The sequence below is a fragment of the Seriola lalandi genome, unplaced genomic scaffold, assembly GCF_002814215.2.
Source record: "Seriola lalandi dorsalis isolate HSWRI2012SDOR001 ecotype SW California unplaced genomic scaffold, Sedor1 jcf7180002054916, whole genome shotgun sequence".
In the NCBI taxonomy this organism is placed as follows: Eukaryota; Metazoa; Chordata; class Actinopteri; order Carangiformes; family Carangidae; genus Seriola; species Seriola lalandi.
Genome location: NW_019525468.1, coordinates 582,365 through 593,671, shown reverse-complemented (window position 1 = coordinate 593,671; position 11,307 = coordinate 582,365).

Sequence of the window (11,307 nt, the reverse complement as noted above, 5' to 3'; positions counted from 1 at the left end):
TTAAAGCGCTTCATGACCTAGCCCAACTACATTTCTGAATGAATTGCCCCCTATCAACCTGCATGTACAACACATCTTTCACGAAGCTTTTGAATAATTTCTTTTAAATATTTCACATATTTTAACTTTTTTTTTTTTTTTTAGTTTTTGTTTTCATTTTGAGTAAATTGCCTGCATGCATTTGTTGCTTGTTTTGTTGTTTTATCCTTGTAAAGCACTTTGTAATTTCTGATTTTTAAATGTATTATATAAATACATTTTATTATTTTATTCACATTATTTGATCTTAATTATTCCATATCACTGAAAAACACACACACAAAAAAGACATATATAATTTCAGTCATTTCAGAGGGTGGAAATAATTATGCTTTTCCTTGGAGCTGCTGGTTAGAGCTAAAGGCCTTCTTGGCCTGTAGACCAACAGTAGCAAGGGTGGGTCTTTGAACACATCACACCATCATTTCAGTTTTAACCACGTCACATGGCTTACGCAAGTGCACAAAATGTAAAAATGGAAATATCACATGCTGTTTTCCAAGCATGTCACTTGCTTCTATTTTTAGGTACAGGGTACCTTCTTTTCAAAATAAAAAGGTACAAAACTCTATAAAGAGGTGCTGATGAATGACTCACATTTCATGGAACCATCCACTACGTCTTTCCTTGCTGATTCAAGTGTCCACACCTTGCACCACTGGCCACTGTCTACAGTCACTCTGCAGTTTTCATCGTATTCATAAATATTTCTGTTTATGTTCACCGTCTCAGTGTTTTTATTGAGAAGTGACGTGATGATATTATGGCTCAAAGAGAATACTAGGTTACATTCATCCATCCATCCATTCATTCATCACTCTATCCAACAGCCCTTCACTCCCTCCAGTTCCACCCTCTCAGAGTCCTGTTCATGGACTTTAGAGAACCATACCAGTAGTTTGGGATGTGTTTTAGCAAATTAGCTACAAATTGCATTAAGCCTGTACTTTCTGGGCAGCCTCTGGGTTCATATTCATTGCTGTAAGCTGTAGAAAAACTGAACTTGGTATAATCCAAAGCAATTCTTGTTCTGTCTTCCTGTTCATGAATTTTAAGAAACTGGTGGTTTGGATGTTTTAGCCCATTAGCTAAAAACCACATCAAATTTCTACCTTTAAAAGTAACCATTGGTTTTTAATTGTTATACATCATAAAAATGTATTGTAACGGCTTCATATGCAAAAAAGCATCAAAATAATGTTACCGTGAAATTAAAAAGAAGTCAAACAATAATTATGGAAGGCATCATGTACATTTTTGGTTGTTTTTGGTTATTTGTTGTTGTTTGGGAATTTTAACATTTCCATGAACAGGACCTGCTTGCAACCACAGTATTATGGCACGAAACTTTGTCAAAAATGAATAAATAAATGTTGACTGTGACAGATTAACTTTTAAAGTCCCTTTTGCAGCATACACAAAAGAACACAAACCAATGGCTGCCTCACAGGTTAAAAATCTAGTCTAAAAACATATGAAATGCTTTGGAAGATTACACAGTATATGCGATTTGTGTTTACATTGTAGTTAAAAACGGTCTAAATCATTCTGAACCACTGGCACAGTGCTTTAAAGCAAATGCACCTGCAGGTTTATATGTGTGTATTCGGCTCTATATTAAATGTATTGTGACCATCATACAGTATGTTGAGTATGACGGTGTTGAGAGGAGCCTCGTGTCACAAGAAGCACAGTGTTACTGTTGTGGGGTGTGTGTGTGTGTATGTGTTGGGTGGGGTGAGATGTCACTGAGGCGTGAAGGTAGAGAGGGGGCACTGGTTGAGGGAGCTGAGACTGTGATTGACGGCACCTTGTTATAATTACACATTCACATTCAACCCCAGATTTCTTCTGGACCCCCCCCAGGTTTATTATTTTATGTTTTTTTTTCCTCTCCTCACACTTGTGCACCAATCTCCGTTATATCCTCCACTGACATGTTTTCCCAGAGCTGGTGTTATTGCTAATACGGTTAGCGCAGGAAAACCAAACAAAGCATGACACAGCACTCCATTACCTGGTCTGATGATGTCATGATGTCATAAATATAACCCTAACCCTGCTAGCACTGTGGCCCCACCTACACAGGTGTGTGTGTGTGTGTGCGCATGTATGAGCAAATCAGTGACATTTTTTGGAGGTTGAGTAGTGACAGGGCATGTTTTTAAGACCCCCCTTCATGTTGTAAAGTTGAACCAGACCATGCAGCACCGGAGCTGGGTGTGAATGGGGGGGTTGTGTCTCTGAACAGTCCGCTCTTTGAGTTTCCATAACCAGGTCCACCCTGGTAGATCGAGCATTCATGGTGGAGGTGTCGCCACTGGGATGGTTTGTGCCTCTGGCCCCAGGTGTTAAGAGTAGATTTAGTGTTTCAATCAAATTCTCATTGCATCACATAACTATAAACTACAGCAACATCAGTGAGATAGTTTATGATTTACAGTTTTGTACCTGAAGCAGGGATAGGAACCTTTTTGTGACACGTAAGTAGCAAAATTCATTGCGATCAAATTATTGTGACATAAGTTCAGCAGCTGAAGTTCTTCTAAGAGAATGCTGTAAAAGCTGTGGATCATTTAAAACACAAAGCAAAAAGTTGTTCCATTTAGTGTGCAAGACGATGCTGTTCACATTTTACTTTAAAAAGGAGTCCCTTAATATAATTTACAAAGAGTCTGACTCAGCTCTGCACAGTGGCATTTTGAACTAAAAGCTAACATGCTTACAGTGACAATGCTAAGCATTAGCAGGTCAAATGTTCACCACCTATGTTCAGGATTTTAGCAACACAAAGTGTCATGGAAATCCATCAAATAGCTGTAGAGATGGCTGATAAAAACCACAAATGTCAAGCTCATGGTGGTGCTTCAGGAAAAGCTAGGGGATATTAAACTCAGTAAGATCCATCCTCTAGGGACCATAAATGTCTGTACATTTCATGGCAATTCATCCTATAATTTTTCAGTCTGGATCAAGTGGTGGGACACTGACCGGCCAACATTTCCATCTCTAGAGCCACACTGTTAGCATGGCTAAAACCTTGGTAAAAGTGGTAAAGACTGTGCTGCTGTTGGTGTTTTTATCATCTATATTTTTGCATTAGTAATGTTTCATACTACCATTTGCTACCTTTAAATAAACGTTGACTGATTCTCAGATTTTAAGACGAATAAATAATAAAAAGCCTTTATAGACACTTTTCAATAGAGTAACACGTGTTTAATGTTCTGTTTGTGGTAAGACTATTAGGTGTTGAAGAAAAGATTTGGAATCACTGCTGTGTTGACAAAGTCATGAACTGGTTACTCATGCCAGATGAACATACTTCTGAAAAGAAAGTGTCATCGCTTTCGTCTTGGCAAACGCACGTCCTCATTTTTCTCACAGCATCATCTATTTGCACTGGTTCACACCTGCCAAGAAGCAGATAAAACAGAGGACAAAGGAGAGATAAAAGTAAAGAGAAAAAAATTGAATGTTGGATGCTCCCTCACAGTTGGAGTCATGCTTTTGTCTTCCAAAGCACATCTCAGAGGACATCCAGGTTTCATTCACTCAGCTCCACTGGCTTTTATGTCCACTGAAAATGTCTCAAATGTCATGGTGTTTGCTGCATACCGAGTGCAAAAGAAACCAAATGTGGTTTTCTGAAAACAGATTGTTTTCAATGATTATGTTTCACTTTGCTTTGTTTCTTTGCAATACAATTTTGGTTGAACTGATTATGGTTGAATTTCTGAATCAAAGAAACACTTTCATAGAATTAAAGGAGGGGAAATAGGAAATAATTGCATGGTCTCACAACATATCAACAACAAATTTGGTTCATGGTTACCGTGAAACATAAACCGCAGTTTGCTGAGATGACAGTGGCGGGAAAGACTTACAAACACAAAGAGAATCTCACTTGGTGACAATCAGATAATCACTGTTTACTGAAAAAAAGTGACCCTTCTGCTAACATGAGGCATGCTTGTGGTCCAGTCAGTTTTATATTTGCACTTGGGTCTGTTTGTGGCCCATGTGTGTGGTTGTAACTTGGCAACAGAGATAAAAACCTGTGTGGCTTTTTAATTTTTTTCCTGCATGAAACCAAACCATATGACAGTCCTTTAACTGGCTGACTGATGTGGATGCTGACAGACAGAGGGCCAGACACTGACCTGCAGCATGAGAGGCCCGGAAACCATCCAACAAAACGCTACACAGCTTTTGACAGCTTCCTCCCTCTTCCTCTCTCTCTATCTGTCCCTTTGGAACAGGACCCAGTGGGTGTTTTGTCTGGGCCAGATTTACAGTAGATCTAAGCACCACTGAGCCCAACCTGGCTGGCTAATTGGAAAAAGATTCGTACGTTATGAGGCCTGCAGAGAGCGCTTTCAGCACCTCCGCCTTGAATGAGCAACGCAATCTCACGGGGAGGCACACAGGTGAAGCAGATGCACTCGTGTACACGTGTGTGGGGATAAATTATCTACAGTACAGCATGTACAGTACGCACGCAGGCACAAGCATCACGTTTAAAAATTAAGAAGTTTTGGCATAGTGCTCACATTACTGAATGACATGAGCAAGGAAATGGGAAAGGCAAAAGTTGAACATTAAGCTACACATGTTTGGCATGAACATTGTCATTTGAGAATACGCTAGCATTAAGCATTGCAAATATATGGACAATAAATACGTGCAGGTATACGTGCCCTCATGTTCTCTCTCGGATACAAGTAAACTCAAGTACAACTCCTTTCTTGTATTAAAACATCCTCTCTCGTGCTAATGGGATGCTCAAAAACCCACTTTGTTAGCATAAATCATATTGTTGTTACATCTTGTTATAGCTGCATGTTTCCAAAAACTGTACATTTTGTAACATCATACACCCAGAAGCACGGAGCGTCTCCTGCGCTGGATGTGTTAGCACTGTATCTTTCACAAGCGTTTTTAAATCTACTGCATCTCATAATCTCATCTGACCTTTGATTTCCATCATGGATCAGTAAAGAAGCACGTTCTGTGCATATTAGCCTGTCCGATAAATACGGCCCATTACATAAATCTCTTATCTCCCCCGAGGCCTTTGTGTCTGTGCCCAGCAGGTGAACAAGAGGTCTTGAACCTGGCAACAACAGAAAGACTTTGAAGACTTTACAGTTGGGCAAACTTTTCACCACAGACTTCAGCAATATTGTGATGGAAAAACACTACACCTGATGAAAATAATGCCTTGAGTGACAATGTGAACAATTGCCATGTCATTAATAACAAAAGGTTAAAGAGCAGAGATGATAGTATTATGCCTTCAGCAGCAGCGTTGGTTTACTTAGTTTAGTTAATCATGATAGGGCAAATTTATTATTTTATTAACAACACTAGTGATGTGGCTCTAGAGTTGGAAGTGCCAGTCAAACCAGCACTTTAACAAGGTTCATAACAAGGTTCCTGCAGCTTCAGGCAAATCAGATTTAAGACTTTTTTAATGCCACTTGTAATGAAATTTAAAATCAATTCAGAATGCAAACATGTCTGAGTCTGGCAAAATACCTCCTACTCCCTTAGTTGACTTATATGCCACGAAATCTTGGTTGAACAGCCAATTTTCATTGAATTTGCACTTCCCCATGCAGAGCCGACCCTGACCTCCCTGGAGCCCTATAAGCAAAACTCCGCTAAGAGGCCCTCACACCTGACCCATGAGCCATGTAAACCATTTGCCATTGCCATACAGTCACATTTAATACCCCAGTGCTCCCACTACAATCCTGCTTCCTTTTAAACAGCTTGTTCCATCTGTTGGTTTAAGAATGAATAGACCTATGCAAAACAGAATGAGGTATAAACAAACTATATTTATGAATAAAATAATTTCTATAGAATCTATAGAATATTAACATAAATAAGAAATTGTAGAAAACAGAAAATACGGAAAACAATCAAACATAACACTGAGATTTGGCTGCTGCCTGGTCCACTCCTCATGTATGGTTATTATTTGCTGAGAGATGTGCATCCATATTGCCCAGTATGTCCAAATAATCAATAATAATATTAATCAATAGTCAGTGTCAGTCCATTGCTTTTCCATCTTGCATTTGTCCAGAGTTGTTACTAAACCTTGACTGAGTGTCTAGATAATCATTTTCGTTATAAACGTATGTGCATGATATACTGTCTAGACTGGTCTGTCCCCACACAGGTTGGTGTTGTAAAGTGCTAGTTTCATTTCATGCATGCGCATATGAACGTATAAAAACATGTGACGCGGCTATCTTTTCCCGAGCTGCAGTTTATAAACACCGCTGCCTGTTTGCGTTTATGAAACGTAACAAATATTTGTATTTCACTCTCACTTTTGTCATCCACAAAGTCAAAGAACAGCCCTGAAGTGGCTGGTGAGCAAGACACAGCTAGACCAACAGACCCCCTGCCCAGCTCGGTTAGCAAGATTAGAGAGATGCACATCAACTTAATGTTACTGGTATTTGATAACATTAAACCTTACCTGATTGCTGTTCCCGAAATTCATTTTCCTGGTGTTTTTCCTGGTGTTGTTTTTTTCTTTTTTCCTGACTAGAAGGATACCTCCTCCTCTCAATAATTGTAAACATTGACACCTGCTTTAACACGAAGCGCTTGCGTAATTTGCGGGACCCTACGCATATTGCGTAGTGACAGTACGGGGCCTCCCGGCTCCATGCCCATGGCTGGTGGGTGAAGTTAGCTTTACTTCTCGCATGTGCCGTTCAACTTGGTTCCCTCAACAAAGAGCATATGGGAGTTTTACATTGGCTTTTAGATTATTGCACAAAATAATTTCTGCGATAAACAAAAGTTTATGATACCTACACATTTTGTTCAGCACGATAATCTTCACAAATGTACACCACTTTTATGATTTTTGAAGCCTAAACATAATTGCCAGAAGTTAAAAGCTAATATAAACGATCAGTCGCACAACACAACAATCGACACCACTACTAAACTTCCAACTTGTAGTTTTATTTAGCACATTTACCTCTTCTACAAAAGCCTTTCCTCCTACAAAGTTTGTAAGAGTTTACAGAACGAGTATAAATACGAGGTTGTGCGGACCAGTGAGTATATGTTTTCATGTTCGGCATAATGACGAGCTAACATCATAACAAGTTAGTGACCATGCTTATGTGTAAAACATTGGCATGTTAACATTGTGAGCATGTTAGCATCCTGATGTTAGCATTTTGCTCATAGCTGTCTTTGTAGAGCCATACAGAGTTGCTGGCCTGGCTGTAGACAGCCATAAAGTCTTGTTGCTAGGAGCAGAGAAATCCTTGTTGAAAAGTAAATGGCACGATGGCCGGTAAAGAAAATTCATTAGGTGTATAAATAGTGACAGGTTTGGCATGTTTTACCACCTGAATGTTTCAGTTCCATTACACAACAACAGATAAACATTCTTGAGAGGTCGTTCATAAAGTATCTGACCACTTGCTGTCACAAAAAGGTGGAAACTAGCAATCAGTGCTGACCAGATAGTCATGAAAATAAACCATCTAAGAAGTAATTTGTGTAATAATTCAACAACACAGTTGAAAAATATTGGATAAAATAAGGCTGTTTGCTGCTTTTTAAAAATACATTTGCCTTACATTAACATTTACCGCAGCAATAAATCTGTACTTACCTCTTTGCACGCTGCTGGCTTGCAAGTGAGGCACAATGGAGCAACATGAATGTACTGAACCACAATAATCCTACAACATAAACTACCTGGTCTGAGACTGAATTAATTCAAACATATGTTAGCTGTAATTTGTTCAAGATTCAATACCCATATCCCAATCCAATAGCTGAATGGCCATTTCTAAGTGCATTTTCATTTTTGAATAAAAGCATGAAACATCAGTAACATTTGCAATCAGTAATGGACAATAACAAAGTACCTGATATAATTAACTTCTTAAAAGTGTTTTTTGCTTTGTTGCAGGTAAGTATGTCTGATTAACCGTGATTAACATAGGATATTCACTTTCCTGTAAACACACCTAATTAGCATTTTACTTTTTCAGCACTTCAAAGATTCCATAAAATTCACTCAACATTTGCATGGAAATATACCTAATGATGCCCCATCATGCGCCTCTCACGTTGGGGATTTGCCATAAATCCCAGTCCACCCTTCAAATTCCAGTCTCGTTTTCCAGTGTGACAGCTTGAGGTGTTTTATATGGAAAGTCATACTCACAGACCTGAAATGTCTAGCCTCCATAATAGGACATCCAGACCCTTTACAATCACACTGACTGGTGTGAGAGGTGCTTGTAGTGGGCGGATAATAAATGACTTGCTGAAGACATAAAGCCTCAGAGCTGGTGTCTAGATTTATGCTGTGATATTATCTCAGATATCATGCTTTAAAAGTTAGATAGATGGCCTGCTTGGGAGACATGCGTCATCAGAAGTGCTTCTCTCCAATCAGTGTATGGTGTGTGTTTTGTCACTCCAAGATTTTAATGTGACACACACACACACACGGTCGGTTCATGCTTGGCAGTGGTGAGCGGAGATATCCCGTCCAGTGCAGCTGGTGTGCAGCCTCTAGGCAGCCCTGTGCTCTGGGAGGGAAGCCTGGTTTGATTTTAGTCCAGGGCAAACCAGGACTTTCACATTCCTGCTTTTCAATTGGAATTAACGTATTTGTTACTGCCTGGGAGACTGATATAAATATATGCTTACATATGTGCATTTGGAGGAAAAGGCCCTGGAATAATGAAGTCTAAGGTTAGGTGCCGTTTGCCCTCAGGGCTAGCCAGTGTAAAATTATACATGACACTTTTTTTTTTCTTTCTCCCCCTCTCATTCTCCTCGCTCCATCTTCAAGTGAGGCCGTTCCAAGCTGGAAAGTTCTGCCGCTGTTACATAAACTCCAATATGAGCGGCTGCGGGGTCAGGAAAAAGGGAAGGAGAGAGAAAAACAAGACAAAAGTTGAGTGTATTGTGGGAAAATGAGGCTCAAAGATAAAGAGGATCTGGAACGGGTAAAATCTGTATCATCAGAAACGTCTAAAAACTCCTCTTCATCAGATCCTGGAGAAAAGAGGAAGAACAAAAAGAGCAGGAGGAAATTGGAAGCAGAGTGAAAGCAGCTTAGCAGCTCCCATCCAAAAAGCCTAGAAGAAAGGGAAGGAGGAAAAACTAAAAACAAGGCATTAAATGGCTCGGCGTCGTCCAGGGCTCCGACTGAAACCCTCTTGGAACCAGCCAGGTCACTGCTAATACAGAAAAGAGACCCAGCTTTGAACCGATTTCAACCTGACATGTCTTCCTGCTGAAAATATGTTTTCTTTGTTAACACAAATCCCTTGTGACACTGGTGATCCAGGATTTTATTGTACGAGTTAGCCGGATCTGATCCATTCTTTTGTTTTTAAGCTTTCAGAGGTGTGTTTTACCAGTTTTGTTTCTCATCTCACCCCTCCTGCCAACACTCCTGATGACCCAAACATAACTTCGGGAGGCCTCAAAACTTTTCACTTTCTGTTGGATGTACAAGTCATGCTAAAAAGCTGAACAAAGCATGAGTTATTAGATTTATAGGAAGTGCTCAACAGTTTGTCTGGAAGTGGGTGATGATTCATATTCCAAATGGCTTGCAGATGCTGCAGCAGATTTCAGTGGGTACATACTGTGACTGAATACCAAATCAACTCATAATTACCTCTCAAAACCACATCCACGTTTATTTACTGAGGTGTTTATGCACATAAATCCCACAGATACATCCGCAGGAACCACAAAAATCACACTTTCACAGGGTTTCAGCGGACAAGTGTAGAGCCTGTGAATAATGCAACAACAAGTCTTGTTTTCATGAGAGCAGGTTCAGGTGCAAACCAGCGACAAGCTCATTAAATCAACAACCTCTTCCCACCGCTTCACTGCCTAAGAACATTACTCAGGCTGTCTGGAGCTTTTGTTTTTTACCATGAACACTGACTCATTGCTGACTCATTGCATTCTCTTCTTAAAGAGTGCTGTCCATCTTGCTGTCATCTCCACTCTTTCCACTGACCAGACACAAAACACACACTCCGGAAACCTCTGGAAATCCTGGGTGACTGCATCTTCAGTCAGCCCTTACCTCACCTGAGAGACAACACATTTCCCATCAGACGGAGGACATTCCCAAAATTTTGACTATCACATATCCTTTCTTTGATTTAGAGACCGCTGGCTTACCTTGAGCACATCAGCAAGACATTACTAAGAAAATGGAAAAAGATGGAATGACTGCAACAATGAAAAAGACTGAGAAAATAAAGTGAGAAAACCAAGTCAGTGGTAATGGATGAAGTGGAGGTAGAAGAAAGGGATGCAGTATTCAATAAGTGCAGGTCAATACCAGGCTGTGCACTGGGCTTTACTGTCACAGCGTGCCTTTCACCATTTGTTTCCCATAAAGGCCACATGGAAACGTTTAGCTGGCTTAAAGCAGATCGGCGCACGTTGTCTCGGGCCCGTAACATTTGCTACTTGTTCTCCAGGACTGTCCTAATAAAGTTTTCTAAAAAATGTAGTCAGCTGCAATAAATAATATTAATAATAATAACATAAAATAAAATATACAGTAAACGCGGAGGATTTGCCAGTGGGAGACAGTGAACAACCTGTGTGTGAGATATGAGTGATGGGAAATGTTTATCTCCCAGAGTGCATGTTCACATGTGAGGTTTATACAACTATGGGAGAGAAATAAGAAAGGGGGGAAAACAATAGATATAAATAGTGTCTTCAAAGCAATTCCTCATGGCTCAGGGAAAGTCTTAAGTGCCCCAACAACTCATTTTTTTTTTTGTCTCCTTGTTTTTTCATTCTGTGACAACATCTGCAATCTTGCAAAGGGAATAGAAATCACAGATGTACAGGTTATGAGGAGTGAAGTCATAACAGAGCTTTAGTTAGTTTGTAGTCTTCATACTTTCTTGTTTAATGGATAAAACTGTGGAAACAATCAACACAAAACTCTCACTAGACATGCTGGTAGAACTTTAAGGGGCCGGGAAACAGAAAATGGCCTATCTGCGTGTTTGGACAAGGTCCTTCTAGTGTGTATTAACACCTATTTGTGAGTACAGTGGTGGTAATAAATTCGTCTTCACTCTGGCCTCCGTGTATAGTATATGTGTATATATCTGTGTGTCCGTTTGTCAAGTTAAATTCTTGTGAACATATGGCAAAGTGATACAGTCTTTCACATAAACACACACACCCAGCTGTCCACCCCCCCACCCC